The sequence below is a fragment of the Lepisosteus platostomus genome, chromosome 6, assembly GCF_059453375.1.
Source record: "Lepisosteus platostomus isolate fLepPlt1 chromosome 6, fLepPlt1.hap1, whole genome shotgun sequence".
NCBI lineage: Eukaryota > Metazoa > Chordata > Actinopteri > Semionotiformes > Lepisosteidae > Lepisosteus > Lepisosteus platostomus.
In genome coordinates, this window is record NC_142616.1 from 12,775,813 (window position 1) to 12,793,428 (window position 17,616).

The 17,616-nt window shown below is 48.1% G+C and overlaps 1 pseudogene across 1 annotated transcript; it reads left to right on the forward strand.

Annotated features, from left to right (window-relative positions):
* The first annotated feature begins 3,384 nt into the window (after positions 1-3,384).
* On the forward strand, positions 3,385-16,814 carry LOC148660410 (E3 ubiquitin-protein ligase TRIM39-like; annotated as a pseudogene). Its single transcript, XR_015939777.1, has 8 exons — positions 3,385-3,976; positions 4,381-5,001; positions 5,323-5,418; positions 7,314-7,547; positions 8,525-8,672; positions 9,360-9,386; positions 13,976-15,454; positions 15,562-16,814. The product of XR_015939777.1 is annotated as an E3 ubiquitin-protein ligase TRIM39-like (transcript).
* Positions 16,815-17,616: the final 802 nt, after the last annotated feature.

Sequence of the window (17,616 nt, forward strand, 5' to 3'; positions counted from 1 at the left end):
TGATGGACTGGTGTTCTGTCCAGGGTGTGTGAGAGTGTGTGTCTGTGTGTGTCCTGTGATGGACTGGTGTCCTGTCCAGGGGGTGTGAGTGTGTGTCTGTGTGTGTCGTGTGATGGACTGGTGTCCTGTCCAGGGTGTGTGAGAGTGTGTGTCTGTGTGTGTCGTGTGATGGACTGGTGTCCTGTCCAGGGTGTGTGAGAGTGTGTGTCTGTGTGTGTCCTGTGATGGACTGGTGTCCTGTCCAGGGGGTGTGAGTGTGTGTCTGTGTGTGTCGTGTGATGGACTGGTGTCCTGTCCAGGGTGTGTGTGAGTGTGTGTCTGTGTGTGTCGTGTGATGGACTGGTGTCCTGTCCAGGGTGTGTGAGAGTGTGTGTCTGTGTGTGTCGTGTGATGGACTGGTGTCCTGTCCAGGGGGTGTGAGTGTGTGTCTGTGTGTGTCGTGTGATGGACTGGTGTCCTGTCCAGGGTGTGTGAGAGTGTGTGTCTGTGTGTGTCGTGTGATGGACTGGTGTCCTGTCCAGGGGGTGTGAGTGTGTGTCTGTGTGTGTCCTGTGAGGGACTGGTGTCCAGGGTGTGTGTGAGTGTGTGTCTGTGTGTGTCCTGTGGTGGACTGGTGTCCTGTCCAGGGTGTGTGAGAGTGTCTGTGTGCGGGCCCAGCAGTGGACTGGTGTCCTGTCCAGGGTGTGTGAGAGTGTGTTGTGTGCGGGCCCAGCGGTGGACTGGTGTCCAGGTGAACAACCCTTGTGTGTTTTCCCTGATGTCCGCCTCCTGTTTCTCTCGGGGTTACGCCGCACCGCATGGGGTGTAATTGGCAACGCTCCGCGGGAGACAGAGGCCCGTCCGTGACAGTATCCATGCACTATGTCTCGATCGTAAACCCCTCCTCTTAAGGACGCCCCAGCCCGTCCTCGTTCAGTACTCATTCCCTGCACTCCGGCTCCTGCCCCTCGTCCTATGAAAGTCGGGCGCTCACTCTGTTCCGGGCTCTGCATTGGTTCCCGCGCCAGGCGAGTCCGGGACCAGGAAGCGCCTGGTCCCGTCAAGGTTTGAGTTTCTGTTCCTGTTCCCGTTCCCGTGCCGGTCCCGACCCGGTTCTTGTCTTGGATGGATCGCCTGGCTTTGGACTTTTGTCCCGTTTTGGATTCCCCTTTTGGACTCGGCTCTGGATGGTTTGCCTCGGCCACACCAGCGCACCGTGGACACGCCCCCTGTCTTCATTCCCGACTCCTGCCTTTTCCCCCTGTTTTCCTCACTCTACCCCGGATTGCCTCGTCTGCATAGGCTCCGGAAAGAAGGCCTTCGTTACACACTAACATTCTTTTTAGTCTGTCCCCCTATCTTTCAAATCTGTCTCAAAGGACATTGAACAATTGCCACTTAAATAAAATAGCATAAATCTTCAACAAGCAACTGGATACTTTCTGTCAATTGCAACGGAAAAGAATACTTCCCTCTGTCCTTTCCCAGCAGTTCCCAGCATCTACACAATGTGTGGTTATTTTTTCATTTAGGACGTTATATAATACGTACTTGATTGGGGTATCCAGGACAAGGACTGGACAGCATTTACGCAATTCAATTATTTTAACGAACTATTACAGATGACATTAATATTTGTTATTGTGGCCCTGTAAACAATTGTATTTATTTTTTACTGTACAGTACAGTGTACACAAAAATACGCAGATCTTTTGACTTACCGTAGCAGTTTTGAGGTATTTTATTTGTATCACTGTGTGGATCTGTTTTAAAGTTTCAGCTTATTCTTTTTTCTGTAACCTGCTGTGAAAATGGTGTATTTAATGAGCATGTTTGGGGCCGTGTACTGCTTAGAATTACAATTGCCACTACAATTGTAAAACACATCTTGTTGCCTGGTTTCAAATGGAAAAAATAAGAGATTGCAGCATGTGGAAAATTATTTTACTTGTTTGTGTCAAACTGTTCTACTTTCATTCCATTTTATTGCTCTATTTTTAATTGGCTCTCCATTAATATGATATGGCCAGCAGCTATATCACCCTGAAACTCACCCTGTCAGCCCCCTGAATCTCAGCAGGTGTGAGCCTGGTCAGTACCTAGAGGGGAGACTCCTGGGAAAGCTAAGGCTGCTGCTGGAAGAGGACTTAGTGGGGCCAGTAGGGGGCGCTCACCCTGCGGTCCATGTGGGTCCTAATGCCCCAGTATAGAGACGGGGACACTAGACTGTAAACAGGCGCCGTCCTTCGGATGAGACGTAAAACCGAGGTCCTGACTCTCTGTGGTCATTAAAAATCCCAGGGTGTTTCTCGAAGAGAGTAGGGGTGTTTCCCCAGTGTCCTGGCCAAATTTCCCCCCTGTCCTTTACCAATCATGGCCTCCTAATAACCCCCCTCTCTGAACTGGCCTCATCACTCTGCTCTCCTCCCCACTGAGAGCTGGTGTGTGTGAGCAGACTGGAGCATCATCCAGGTGGGGCTGCACACTGGTGCTGGTGGAGGGGGTCCCCATTACCTGTAAAGAGCTTTGAGTGGAGTGTCCAGAAAAGCGCTATATAAGTGTTAGCAATTATTATTTTTATTATTATTAATAATGTCTTTCAGTAAATCAGTAAAATACTGTCACAGCTGTTGTCTTTCTTCACAAGCGACTGTCCTGCCTGGCTCGGGTCCGACTCGCGTCCTGCGGTTGCCCCTGGCAACAGCAACCTTCCCACGAGCTCCCGACCCGTCACTCCAACTGGATCGGGTCGCCGTTCGGTGAATCCCACCTTTCCCACCAGACCCGATCTGTTCCCAGTCCCATGAATCAGCAGCCTTATTTCGCTATTGTACTTCTTTAAATCCACTTAATAGGGAATATTAATATGGAATCATGTAACTAAAATAAAAAAATTGGTACTGTGGCTAAAATATAAAATATATCTAAATGTAAATGTAGCTAAAAACCAAAAGTATAATAACTTATCTGAGTGTCATTAACAACACTGTTACAAACTGCGTCACAAAACTGGTGAGAATCACAAATTAATTGAGCGGCTTAGTCAATAAGTAAAGTAATTATTCAGAATCCCCAACTTGTAAGTGATTCTCCAGAATATACCCAAGAGGCTGGTATAATTAGAGGCACGTGAATTCTTTTTTCTCTAAAAAACTGTCCTGGAAAGAGTTATAATCCAGGTACACCTGGTTAAACAAATATTTCTTTATGAGAACAATACAAACACTACACTGCACACAACAACACATACAACACACAAGTTACTCTATGTACAGTACTTCCAGACAAGGCTTTTCAGAGGCCTAACATCCTAAAAACCCCAGACGTCTATTAATCCTGCTCCTTCAAGAGCAGAGGAGCCACACAGCACAGCAGCTCTGGAGAGGGAGGAGCTCCCCTGAGTCTCTGTCCAGAAGTGAGAGAGACCTGCAGAGCTGCACCCTGTCGCTGGGAAGAGCTGCTGCCCTGTTTCCTCTTCATGAAGACATGAGCACCTGCTGGACTGGAGCCCTGGCCCTGTGTGAGGAGGACTGAGCTGCGGTGTGTCTGACTGGCAGAGGAGGGAAAGGACAGAGGGAATAAAGAGCTCAGGGAGGGAAAGGCTGGACCTGGAGCTGGACTCTCTCTCCTGCAGCTTCAGCTCTGACACTGCAGGCTCCTTCACTACAATAGAGAGCAGAGCTGCTGTGCTGAGGACTGGGACAGGTCTGGACAGCAGGCAGCCTGTTCCTCTGTGCTGGAGGAGTGTGCTGAGGATTTAGGGACGGGAGGAACTGTTGAAGAGACACTGTAAGTGCTGCTCTTGCAGGAAGTTGTGTTACGACAGACGCTGGAGAATTAACTTTCAGTTTCGTTTCTGATTCAGACTTCAGTTTCCTGAGTCCTGTTCTGCCCAGTTTAAGCTCCCAGTGACTCTCCCAGTCAGTCCAGTCTGGGGTTTCCTGTACTGCAGTATTCTAGTTTCAGTCCAGGTGTGTCTGTGTACCAGTATCTCCAGGTGAGTTTCTTCAGGTGTTTTTCTGCTCTTGTCTGTAGTTTGTGTGTATCTACTGTGTGAGTAAATGCCGGTATATACTGTAATTGTGAAGAAGGGCTGTGTTATTGCTCTGGTCACCCAGCCTGTGTGGCCCTGCATTGTGTAACTTGATGGTGTATTTGTTGTAAATTTATAGATATGTGTTTTGTGTTTAATGTGTTACCTGTTGTGGATCCACTAACTTCTTGTCTTGCTATGTTGGGTCAGGTGACAGAAAAAATGCCTGATCCTGTCAGGCAGTACCCGGTTGGTGCAGAATATTTAGCCTAGCCTAGATGAGGGGACAGAGAGTTTTGTTTGTTCTGCTGTATTGTTTTCTGGAGTTACTCACCTGTATTACTTTTTGCTGTTTGTGTTGTATTGAGATGGTGCTGATCCTCTCCTCTGATCGACTCTGTTTCTGCTCAGGAATGGCCTCACCCAGCAGTGTCCTGTCTGAAGAGCAGTTCCTGTGCTCTATCTGTCTGGACACATTCACCAGCCCAGTGTCCACTCCATGTGGACACAACTACTGTCTGGCCTGTATTGGAGGATACTGGGACAGCAGTGATGTGTGTCAGTGTCCAATGTGTAAGGAGACATTTCCTATAAGACCTGATCTCCGTGTGAACAGAAGCCTGGCAGAAATCACTGAGCAGTTCAAGAGGACCAGAGTCAGCAGTGATGAAGGACTTTGTGCTAAACCTGGAGAAGTGTCCTGTGATATCTGCACTGGGAGAAAAATCAAGGCTGTGAAATCCTGTCTGTTCTGTTTGGCCTCTTACTGTGAGACTCACATGGAGCCTCATCTGAGAGTCACAACATTGAAGAAGCACAGACTGATTGAGCCTGTGAAGAGCCTTGAGGACAGGCTGTGTGAGAAGCATGAGAGACTCCTGGAGCTGTTCTGCAGAACTGACCAGACCTGTGTTTGTGTGCTGTGTACTGAGACTGACCACAGGACACACAGCACTGTCCCTGCAGAGACAGAGTGGACAAAGAAGCAGGTGACCTTTCTTATTTCTCTCTGATAACTTGTACTAATTACTACCACTTTATACATACAGTGTATGACAATCCCAACATTCCCTCACTGAGCTCACACAGAATGACCCGAATAGACATTAATTTCATATTGACCAGTCCAGTGTCAGTGTGAATGTCTCTTGTCCAGTCCAGTGTCAGTGTGAGAGTCTCTTGTCCAGTCCAGTGTCAGTGTGAGAGTCTGTTGTCCAGCTCAGTGTCAGTGTGAGCCTCTTTTGACCAGCCCAGTGTATGAGCACCAGTAGCAGTGAATTCAGTGCCTCTGTTCCCCTGTTTATCCACAGACTCAGCTGAGGAAGACTGAGGCAGAAGTACAACAGATGATCCAGGAGAGACTGAAGAAGGTGGAGGAGATCAAACAGGCAGTGGAGCTCAGCAAAGTGAGTCCTGTCAATCCTTCTGAGTGGGGTACTGCAGGGCTCAGTGCTGGGGTCACTGCTCTCTGCACAGAGAGAGGACACTTAGGAAGACTGGGAAGATACTGTAATGTCATTGTCCATTTAAATGATGTTTGTGTCTCGATATCAGTTTCCCGCCAGAAGAGGGCACCTCAGTCACAGGTCTGTACCTCAGTCAGCAGGGGAAGGTGTAAACCATCTAGAATTAGATAACCAATCAGACACCTCCGTGAAGCTGGCCCCCTTACAGAGAGCACAAACGATGAAACCCACCTCATTCGTTAGTGCCATGTTTGCGCTGTTAAAAGTAGTGTTTGTGCTGCTTTCGTTTCCGAGAGATTGTGCCTTGTTTTTCGGGTGATCACGTGACCATGTCCGGTGACTTTCACCTCCAGTGACCCCGTCTGCCCAGTTCAAGTGTCTGTTACTGGTGCGAGAGGAACAATTCTGCAGTTGTGTTTCTCTGTTTGCTGGAGTGGGAGGCGGCGGTGGACTCATCCTGAAACTCATCCTGAAACTCGGTTCACACCATGCCCCTTCTCTCAATGACTGACTTGATTTCGTGTGATCTTCTCTGTTCTCCTGCAGGTTTTGTCTTCACACCTTTCTTCACCCTTCTGCACTTGGCACTTCCTGAGTGGCCTCTCTGCCCCTCCTGCCTCCTCCCCTCTCCCAGCTTCTGTTCTCCTGTGCTCTTTAATCCTTGCTGTCTGCCGTCTTTCTCACACCTGAAGAAGGCTTCACAGACGAAACGTTGTGTTTTTTCTCTTCTCTTTTCAGCCTGGAATAAACCTATTACTTGTTCCTTTACATCAGCAACTGTTCTGATTAGTGTGTGATATCGGTTAATTTTCCTGATTGCACAAACACACAGAAGATACTGGTATTAAAACCAAAATCCATCGCCGCCCCCCACCCGGTCACACAGAGAAACACAACTGCAGAACTGTTCCTCTCGCACCAGTAAGAGATGCTTGAACTGGGCAGACGGGGTCACGTCACCAGGCATGGTCACGTGATCACCCGACAAACAAGGCGCTATATCTCGGGAACAAGAGCAGCACAAACTCTACTACCTGTATCAACGGCACAAACGCAGCACTAACGAATGGGACCGGTTTGGTTTCCCTTAAGGGGGCTGAGTGGCGTCACGACCCAGATAAAACAAGGCGCTATATCTCAGAAACAAAAGCAGCACAAACGCAGCACTAACGAATGAGGTGGTTTTCATCGTTTGTGCCGTCTGTAGGAGGGCTGTGCTTACCACCACACCTCCAGCTCATCTGTGATGTGGCCTCTGTAGGCATTAAGAGTTTACTGCTTAGTAGAAGTCTGGGGGGTTTCTGGGTGATTAGGATGCTGGGTCTCTGAAAAGCCTTTTTTGTAAATACTGTACAGTACATAGAGAGTCACTTGTCTGTTGCATGTTTTGTTTTGTGTCTAGTGTAGTTTGTGTCTTCTCATTGTAATAAATATTTGTTTACAAGAGGATTATTACTTTCCAGCAAATTCCTGCCAGAGAACAAGGAATTCACGTTATACAACTCGGGTATACTCTGGAGAATCACTTACAAGTTGGGGGTTATGAATATTTTTTTCACTTATAGACTAAACCGCTCGGTCAATTCCTGATTTTCACCATTTTCATAACCCCCCCAATTATAACTACAGTATATGATAATCAGACTTTCTGTGTAGAGGGGCTGCTGGTGAAGATTGTGTCACCCAGGTGGGGCTACACTACAAATGCTGTCCTTCCTGTATGTAGACTTTGTGGACTGGAATTAAAATCTGTATATACATGCAAATAATTACTTATTTCTGACATGTCAATATTATTTCCTGTTACGTCATGAAGTCTCCTGGTGTCTCCTCAGAGCTGTGCCCAGAGAGAGATTGAGGACAGTGTGCAGGTCTTCACTGCTCTTCGAAACTCCATTGAGAGGAGCCAGGCTGAGCTCATCGAGCTGATTGAGGAGAAGCAGAGAGCAGCAGAGAGGAGGGCTGAAGGGATCATTAAAGAGCTGGAGCAGGAAATCACTGAGCTAAAGAGGAGAAACACTGAGCTGGAGCAGCTCTCCCACACTGAGGACCACATCCACTTCCTACAGGTCAGCACCCACTGTAGAGAGCAGATACAGTATCTACAGAGAGCAGAGAGTCCTACAGGTCAGCACACACTGTAGAGAGCAGATACAGAATCTACAGAGAGTAGAGAGTCCTACAGGTCAGCACACACTGTAGAGAGCAGATACAGTATCTACAAAGAGCAGAGAGTCCTACAGGTCAGCACACACTGTAGAGAGCAGATACAGTATCTACAGAGAGCAGAGAGTCCTACAGGTCAGCACACTCTGTAGAGAGCAGATACAGTATCTACAGAGAGCAGAGAGTCCTACAGGTCAGCACACACTGAAAAGAGCAGATACAGTATCTACAGAGAGCAGAGAGTCCTACAGGTCAGCACACTCTGTAGAGAGCAGATACAGTATCTACAGAGAGCAGAGAGTCCTACAGGTCAGCACACACTGTAGAGAGCAGATACAGTATCTACAGAGAGCAGAGAGTCCTACAGGTCAGCACACTCTGTAGAGAGCAGATACAGTATCTACAGAGAGCAGAGAGTCCTACAGGTCAGCACACACTGAAAAGAGCAGATACAGTATCTACAGAGAGCAGAGAGTCCTACAGGTCAGCACACACTGTAGAGAGCAGATACAGTATCTACAGAGAGCAGAGAGTCCTACAGGTCAGCACACACTGTAGAGAGCAGATACAGTATCTACAGAGAGCAGAGAGTCCTACAGGTCAGCACACACTGTAGAGAGCAGGTACAGTATCTACAGAGAGCAGAGAGTCCTACAGGTCAGCACACACTGTAGAGAGCAGATACAGTATCTACAGAGAGCAGAGAGTCCTACAGGTCAGCACACACTGTAGAGAGCAGATACAGTATCTACAGAGAGCAGAGAGAGCTTACTGTGTGACTCTTAGTGATCTATACTGGGCTCTAGGTTTCAGACTCACAGGTGACTTATTGCCTTAGAGGGCTGTGACCCCCCATGACTCTGAGTCTCTCCTGCTGTAGAGTTTCCCCTCCCTGTGCTCCCCTCCACACCCCAAGGACTGGTCTGACATCACTGTTCACCCTGATCTCTGTCTGGGGGCTGTGAGGAGGGCTGTGTGTCAGCTGGAGGACAGACTCAGAGAGGAAGTCAAGAGGCTCTCAGAGGAAGGTTTGTGTTTCACTCCCTTTCCTTACTGATTCAACAAAATAATAAAAAAAATCACTGTTTTAATGTCAATTAGAAAATGTAAGTTTTTATTTTTGGGTTCATAATTGATTTAAAGTTGAGCTTTTCATTTAATTCAAATTCAAAGTTTTGTTTTATCATGTTTATATTCAGCTTACCTTAGTATCAACAAAATAAAATAAAAAACTTAAAGTGTTTAAGTATCAGTTAGGAACTTTTTATTTCACACTATATTTATTTGATGTTTTTATTTCAATTTTTCATATCATGGTTATTAATTGATTTATAGATTTTATCTTGTCATAATTTAACTCATAATAGATGCACATTGTAATCATGTTTACCTTCAAATTCATATTTATACTTTACTCACCTCCCCCTGACTGTATCTGGACACAAGATCTTCATGACTGTGTTTTTCCATCAAAATCTCCTGACAGATTAGTGGGGTTTTCTTCAGGATCAGTAGTTTGTTCCAGTGCAGCTGGATGAGCTGTCAGTGTCTCTTACAGACCCACAGCTCCACTGGCCAGACAACACACTCCTGTGTGTTACTGTCCTGCCTGAGAGGTCAGCACAGCACTACAACACACAACACTGCACACCTGGAGACCAGACTCCAGCAGGAATGTGCTCTCAGCTCTCTAACATCTTTCTCTCTGTTTGCAGAGTTTGAGAAGCTTCGCAAACATGCAGGTGAGTCTGTTGTCACTGACAGGAACTTGTCATTTACAAAGGTCACAGCAGGGTCACAGGGGTCAATACAGGCTCTTACTCTAACAGGGGGAGATGTTGTAACTCCTGCTTTATACACAGCTGATGTGTTTAATGTTGTGAGCAAAGTCCCTCAGATGGGCTTTGTCCTTATCAGGACTGATGAGGAATTGGACCCCAACATTGTGGCACACTGTGGGGACACCAACACTGACCCATGTCTTGGGGTCCCCAATACACAGATTGAAGACCCCATCACTGTGTCAGGACTGCAGTTCTCTATTCCATCATTGTGAAACAGAGGATTGTAATCCTGTTAAACCTGTAAACTAGAATCTACACTGACAACTAGGAGCCTGCAGACACACAAGACACTGAACACAACAGCCTGAGACAGGAGCTCGAAATTCACTACAGTGAGAGACTAAGAGGAGAGGAAGGACTTGTTAAGGGAGGAAGAGGGTGAAATGAGAGCAGAGAAGAGGGAGAGAGACAGGATGTCTGTCCCTCTGCTCCTCCAGATAGAGGTGTTACAGTGAAGCAGCCGGTCCCACTGAAGGACACCCACTGCTCTCCAGTCCGCACTGGACACAGGCACACAGGCTCAGGCACTGGAAGATGAGCTCTGGAACAGTCACCTTTACACAGAGAGTGGTGGGAGACTGGAACAAGCTGTCTAGAGTGTCTCCCCCAGTCCTTCTGCTGGATGGCAGTGAGCTGTGTAGCAGGTGTCAGATTGAAGCAGTAACCCATCACTCTGGGGATGTACTGGAGTCTCCCAGTCTTATAGATCCCTAAACACTGGCACACCTCCCTGAAGACAGCTGACTCTGAACTCCTCCCCTGGTCAGTCTGCAGCTCCTCTCGTGAACATGCAGCAGGGTGTGTGGTTTCTCTCAGCACAGCTGAGCTCCTGGCTCAAGTAGAGACACCATCACTGCTGGTATCTGTGTCTGGGTTGAATGGGCTCTCTGGGTCCAGCTGGGCCAGCACTGGAGACTCTGCAAGGACAGCACTTGTTGTTTAAAAGCACATTGACAGTCTTCACCCCAGAGGGAAGATGCTGCTTTGCATGTGAGAAATATAAGGAGCTCAGCAATATCCGCAAACTAGGGGTCAAACCCGCAGTAGTAGGAGGCCGGTCCAGTGAAACTCCTCACATCCTGAACTGACCGGGGGGCTGGCCAGGAGTTTACTGTGGCTCCTCTTCAGGGGCTGTGGAGACCCTTCAGGCTCAGAAGCTCCCAGGAAACCAGTCTCTTGCTGTAGGAGATTCATGTCTTCAGTGAGTCTAGAGACCTGTCCTCCTCATGAGGTCCCTGACCTTTCTTCACTTGTCCAGGACCTGGAGAATGAGGGTCATCCAGGCACACCAGGCACTCTGACCTGGGCACGCCACTGAGCTCCCTTCCCATCAGCCGCTCAGAGCTGGCTGGGCAGGGCACAGTCCAGAAGGTTGGAGCGTGTGTTGCCACAGCCCCTGACCTCTGGAGAAGGCAGTCTCTGGCCTGACCTCTGGGGCACCTCAACTTGCCGGTAGCTGCTGTATAGGTCCAGAGAGCTGAACCAGCGCTACCCTGAGACATAATCCAGCACCTCGTCAGTGTGGCTCAGGGGACAAGAGTCCTTCTTGGTGACGTTGTTGAGTCCCTGTAGTCTGTACAGACCAACAGTGAAGCGTCCTTCTGCAGGGGGAGATCAGGGCCTGTCAGAGGGCTCGATCTCCCCTGCTGCAGTCAGACCCCGGACTGCTTACTCTGCCTCGGCTCTCTTGTGGATGGCCAGGCAGGGGGAGGGATTCAGATGGGTCTTGCTTCGCTAGTGTCGATGGTGCGCTGAGCTTCATTTGTACGAGTACAGTCTTCCTCTCTTCCAGCAAACACATCTGCAAACTCTCGTAACAGAGTCCTTGGTTGTCCCTGCTCTGCCTCACTCAGTCCCTCTTTGCTGTGCTGAGAAAGCTCCTCCACCATTTTGTCTGATTTTGTTGTGGTCTTGAAGGCCAAGCCCCTGTCCTCAGTTTCAGGACGCTGCTCCCTCGCACCGTGGGTCAGTGTCTCCTGGCTGATGGGGAGTCTCTGGGGTCCCTGCTGTATCTCCATGGTAACTCTCAGCTGCTCTGGAGCTGTTGCACTGGTACCCAGGAGGAGGTGTGGCCTTCGCTGCTATTAGCTTGAGGGCCACTCGGCATTTCCTGCTGGCACTGCTTTCGAGACGCACGGTTCTGCACAGAGGAGTTCAGTACCAGTGACTCCATCCTCTCACCTGGCCATCCAGGGAAAGCTCTCTTCACTGGTCTGCAGCAGAACTGCCAGGTTCTCTCCTTCTGTAGTCTGTCTGAGCCAGGCGCTGCCTGTAGGAGTTATACTGTACCTGACCATCGTGATCTTCAGCATGAACACACACCTGCAGACTCACACAGCTGAGCCTTGAAGAGCAGGATCACCAACACATGGCTCAACAAATACAAACAGTGAAAACAGTGAGATCTGGAGGTAAATTAATTATTAGTCCAGCAAACTGATGTCGAAACGAGTAAGGAAAGTTATTGAGGTTAAATCATTCAGTGCAGTAATATCCACAGATGTCCTTCCATCAGCTCTTACAGCCATTCCTGCAGACTGCCTTCATCTAGAACTGACACAAATCATCACTTTTAAAAAGATGGTGATTACAGTATTTTTATTTCTTTAACCTTTACATTTGACTACATAACGCTAATATCTGTTCCCCCAATTTCTGAATATCCCTGCTTTCCCTTAAGAAATACAATTGTAGAGTCACATCACAACAAATAAATGACAAATCTGCTCAATTCACACCCAGATGTGACAAAACACATTTAAGACTCACACGAAATATTTTCTTAATTTCAGTTCTCTTCACTCCCAGGGATATCTGAAAAAACACTGTCGCCTACAAAATATTTTACATACAGCTACTAATAAAGATGTACAATAAATTTCATTGTTAATAAATTACTTGTATTAATAGACATTAAATACATTAATAGAAACAATAAAATTAGTTTTTAATAAATTACTCATGAATAAACACATCAATAAAGTTCATTATTAATAAAAGTGATTTAACTGGAAAGCAGTTTTAGTTAAACATTACAATCATTTTCCAAGTGACGGACACATGACTTCCTGCCGTAGTGCCGGTGTTGTTTCCCCTCTATTCTCCTGTGATCCAGAGCTCCGCCTGTCCCACACTGAGCTGTCTCCCCATGTGAAGAGGCGCTGGGAGTCAGTCCTGTACTCCAGTCACCTCTAGAGGGCAGCAGCTCTCACTCTGGGCTCGTTGCAGTGGAGAGCAGGTTCAGCTCGGAGCTGCGGACTGATTTCAGCGGCCAAGTTCGTTGCTCTTGGTCTGAAGTTGGCGCGCTAGTTTAACACGGAGCTGTGTGCTGACCAGGGGCTGAGCTCCAGTTAGTGCGCTGTGTCAGTTCGTTACAACTGACCCACAATGTCTGTTTTTCAGGTTTCCATACGTATTACACTGATTTGTGTTTAACGAACAAGAAAAAAAGACACACACAAGCTTTGTCTGTTCTCTCTCGGGTTCCCCTGTCTTGTGTAAAGACAACTTCAGCCTTAATTCAGGTGACAGAGTTAAATACACTGACAGACAGCTCTTAACACACACTAACAACAGATCCTTTTAATTACTGTCCTCAGCAGCGCAGGAGGAGACAAGCTTGCAGCTACTGCCTGTGTGATTCAGGTCCCTGTTATTGTTAATGAAGTGGCAGCAATTTCAGCTTCTAAGAATTTTGTCTTAATGAGACTTTTACAATCTAACTGATAGAGAGGAACCAGAATAACCATGAAAAGACAGTTTGCTTATTTTTCTTCTTCTGAAATAATGTATCCATCAGTATAGAGATGCCCTCAGCCGTTTGATCTGCACACAGTGGATCATCAGGTCTGCTTCAGATTTAAAGACACTTTCTCCCACAGGAACCAGACTCTCGCAGTGTGAGAGCTCTGCACACGCTCACAGCTCATCTCAGCCGGGCTGGGCCTGTCTGTCCTGACCAACCCAGGAGACCCCATTTCCACAGGTCCGCCTGCCCAGTCTCTCCAGTCATATCAGAACACATCCAGAGCATCTGGACCAGTCCTGTCCACACTGTAATGTCCACTACACGCTGGCCACACAATACTGACACTTTCTGAAGTGTTGTCTTTATTTTTACCTGCTGCACACAAACAAGCCCCAGTGACTGCAGACGAGTTCAACCCAAACCAGTGATGTGAACCTGTGACTGCAGGCATCACGAGCAAACTGTGACAGAACATTGGAGAAGAGGAAAACAGGTTTTGTGTAATTAATGTATCAACAAATCAGTTTTATTTTGTCCCTGAATGCCCTGGGTGTCTCGGGACAGGCAGGCCCAGTCCAGCTGAAATCAGCAGACTGAACAGAACTGTAGTTTACTGCAGTGAGCTTCCTGCTGGTGTGAATCCTGATACACACTCTAGACACCTGCATCTGTACTTTCATCTGAGAGAGGAGTGAGATACAGATCATTTCATCCTGTCTGTCTGCTCTCTGATCCACAGCTGATGTGACTCTGGACCCCAATACAGCTCATCCTGATCTCATCCTGTCTGAGGATGGGAAACAAGTGAGAGATGGAGACACACGACAGGATCTCCCTGACAATCCAGAGAGATTTGATTCTTCTCCCTCTGTCCTGGGAAAGGATGGGATCACCTCAGGGAGACACTACTGGGAGGTGGTGGTGGGGGAGAAGACTAAGTGGGATTTAGGAGTCGCCAGAGAGTCCATCAACAGGAAGGGGAAGATCACACTGAGACCCCAGTATGGTTACTGGACTGTGAAGCTGAGGAATGGGAATGAGTACAAGGCTTGTACTAGACCCTCAGTCCTCCTCCCCCTGAACCAGAAGACCCAGAAGGTGGGGGTGTATGTGGACTATGAGGGGGGGACAGGTCTCCTTTTACAATGTGGACAACAGGTCTCATATCTACACCTTCACTGCCTCCTTCACTGAGAAACTCTTTCCATACTTCAGCCCTTGCTTCAATGAAGGAGGTACAAACTCAGCCCCACTGATCATCTGTCCTGTCAGTCACACAGACTGAATCAGCACACTACCTGTGGGAGGGGCTCTCCTGGAGAATACAATTATTCTACTCGTTTGTGTCAAACTGTTCTGCTTTCAGTCCATGTTATTGCTCTATTTTCTATTGTCTCTCCATTAATCATGTCTTTCAGTAAATCAGTAAAATCACTGTCACAGCTGTTGTCTCTCTTCACAAGCGACTGTCCTGCCTGGCTTCTTCCTGGGAAAGGGAAGACAGGCCACGGGTGGGAGAGCCCTTCTGAGTGGGCCAGGGGCTCCAGGGAGCGGAAGGAACGAGTCTAGAGAGTGGGGAGGAAGAGGAATGGAGAACTCGGGAGTTCAGCAGGAATTAGTCTGTTCCAGCTTTCTCATGGAACAGAGGACTGCAGACTTGTTCCCTGTGGGAAGAGGAGCTGAAGGTCTGTTGGGGAATGAATCCCTCTGGGCAGGACTGGTTTCTGGTCATAGGGTTTGGGGAGCAGCTAGAGGTGATGGGGTCAGGGTGAGAGAGTGAGGGGGTTTGGGAGAGCAGCTAGAGGTGATGTTGGGGTTACAGGTGTTGGGTTAGGGGTTACAGATGTTGGGGTTACAGGTGTTGGGGTCGGGGTGAGAGAGTGAGGGGTTTGGGAGTGGGGTTACGGATGTTGGGGTTACAGGTGTTGGGGTCGGGGTGAGAGAGTGAGGGGTTTGGGAGTGGGGTTACAGATGTTGGGGTTACAGGTGTTGGGGTTGGGGTGAGAGAGTGAGGGGGTTTGGGAGTGAGGTTACGGGTGTTGTGGCCGGGGTGAGGGAATAAGGGGGTTGCAAATGTTGGGGTTACGGATGTTGGGGTTATGGGTGCTGGGTTAGGGGTTACAGATGTTGGGGTTGGGGTGAGAGAGTGAGGGGGTTTGGGAGTGGGGTTACGGGTGTTGGGGTCAGGGTGAAGGGGTTACAGATGTTGGGGTTACAGGTGTTGGGGTCGGGATTAGAGAGTGAGGGGGTTTGGGAGTGGGGTTACGGGTGTTGGGGTCAGGGTGAAGGGGTTGGGGTCAGGGTGAGAGAGTGAGGGGGTTACAGGTGTTGGGGTCAGGGTGAGAGAGTGAGGGGGTTACAGGTGTTGGGGTCACAGGTGTTGGGACTGTGTTGTCTTGAAGTGCCCAGTGTGGCAGTGAGGGAGCTGTGTTGGTCTTTCCTTGTTCCTGAGCTTCTTCCTGCACAGATGTTTCATCTCCACGCAGCTCAGAGGGGGACAGGTCTCGCTGTCAGACTCAGAGGGGCTCTGGACAGGGTTCAGACACACAGAGCTTCCTCACAGCTGGCCTTCTGCTCACAGACAGCTGCTGAAGGAGACGAGCAGTCGGCTCTGCCCAACCCAGACTCCCAGGGACACGTCCCCCAGGGACAGAGTCCTGAGCCCTGAGTCCTGGCCAGGGGGCGGCCAGAGCCCCAGTCAGGAGGGACCCAGGAGAGCACTGGAACACCAGGACTCCACAGACAGCAGAGGAGGAAGAGGCCAGCATCATCTTCCTCCCCTCTACCCAACACTGGGCTTGGAGGGGGAGTGTGAGGGACACGGTGTTCAGGACAGCTGGGACTGAAGAGGAAGCTGAAGACCTCCGGAGGACACTGGGCTCCTTCACCCTGGTGGAAGGAGGCACACCAGCTCACTGAGCAGGCCTGGGTTCGAGAGAGTAACACTGCTGGACTGCACCTTTGGGACACTGGGTTTGGTAACTGGGTCCGTGGGGTTCTGGTGCTGTTCTGTGAGCGAGGGGCTCTGGTGGATAAGTGGTGTCCAGTGGGCAGTTAGACAGACTGTTGTGTTGTGGCTCCTGTGTGTATTAATGGGGTTTTGGTTTATAATTCAAATACTGGAACAGTGGTTACCTGGGAAATACTGTATGTAACGTACTGTAGTTGTTTCTCTCAGGATAAAATCTACATTCTGCTAGAATAAAATTTAAAGTTTTTTCAAAGCATTTATCACACTGTCCCTTTTAAGCCATGAAGACTCCAACTACAACTAAAGTCAATACTTTGCAATTTTTCTAAGCCTAGAGTTTGAGCAACCATCCAAAAACTCAGTAAATCAATTTGTCTAAAAAGCATTGAATGAATGAGTGCTTCCTCAGAAACATGCATGAAATTAGAGTTTCTATCAGTTCCTCAAGCAACTGCTTCTTTAAAATGTATTTCTGTATCTGCTGTGTTCAGCTACACTGTAAATGAAAACTGAAACTATGGTCAGGTTTATACTTACTGTGGAACATGGGTTCAGGTAATGATATACCTGCAATTTAAATGAGAATAAAAATATAGTATTGATATTAGTGTTGGTGCTGTCGCCAACCATGTGTTGCCCCTCATTGCATCCCTCTGGAAGTGGGACACCCCAAAAGTTGCTTAAATAAAATTAAAAATAGTAATTATAAAGAGTAAGAGGTTCTCCACTCAGAACCAAAAAAATAATTGCACATATCCCCTTTTATACATATATTATATATATAATAAATATTTACAAAAATGGCCAACAGAAAATGACAGAAAGCCTGTCACAGTGGTAATCCACAATCACAGAATACAGTCCTCTCTTTATCTCAGTCTGTCCCTCTCAGTCCGTGTGGGATAAACTGAATTATGTCCTTTCTTCTCCATCCTGACTTGTCCCTTTCCCAGTCCCCTCTGCTGGAAGAGTCCACTGTGTTCTTACAAAAGGGGCTGAAACTCTTCAGAGGAATCGTTACGTGTCGTGTGATTATGATCACAGGGCACAGCACTGAGACCAGTACGACCTACGATTTTGCTAGAATTTACATGAAGCCTTGATGCTAGACTTGTTGATCGCCCTGGGAATCTGTTCCGCTTTCCCCTTTCACTGTGTTATGGTACTGGCATGGACCTCACAAGTCATCACACACAGATTCCAAAATATATCCCGACTGCGACTTCACCACAAGGTAAAACTGCGGCTCTTTAAAGTGCTTCTAGATGAATTTTCGGGGACGAGAGCCAAAGTGTCTCACCCCCTCACCCCTCTTGAAGTCCTCGAACTGGTTTAATTCCTGTCCTGTACTGGACTCTACACTTGAAAGGCTGTGGAGACAAGTATCACTGTGACACATGAGCGCTGTT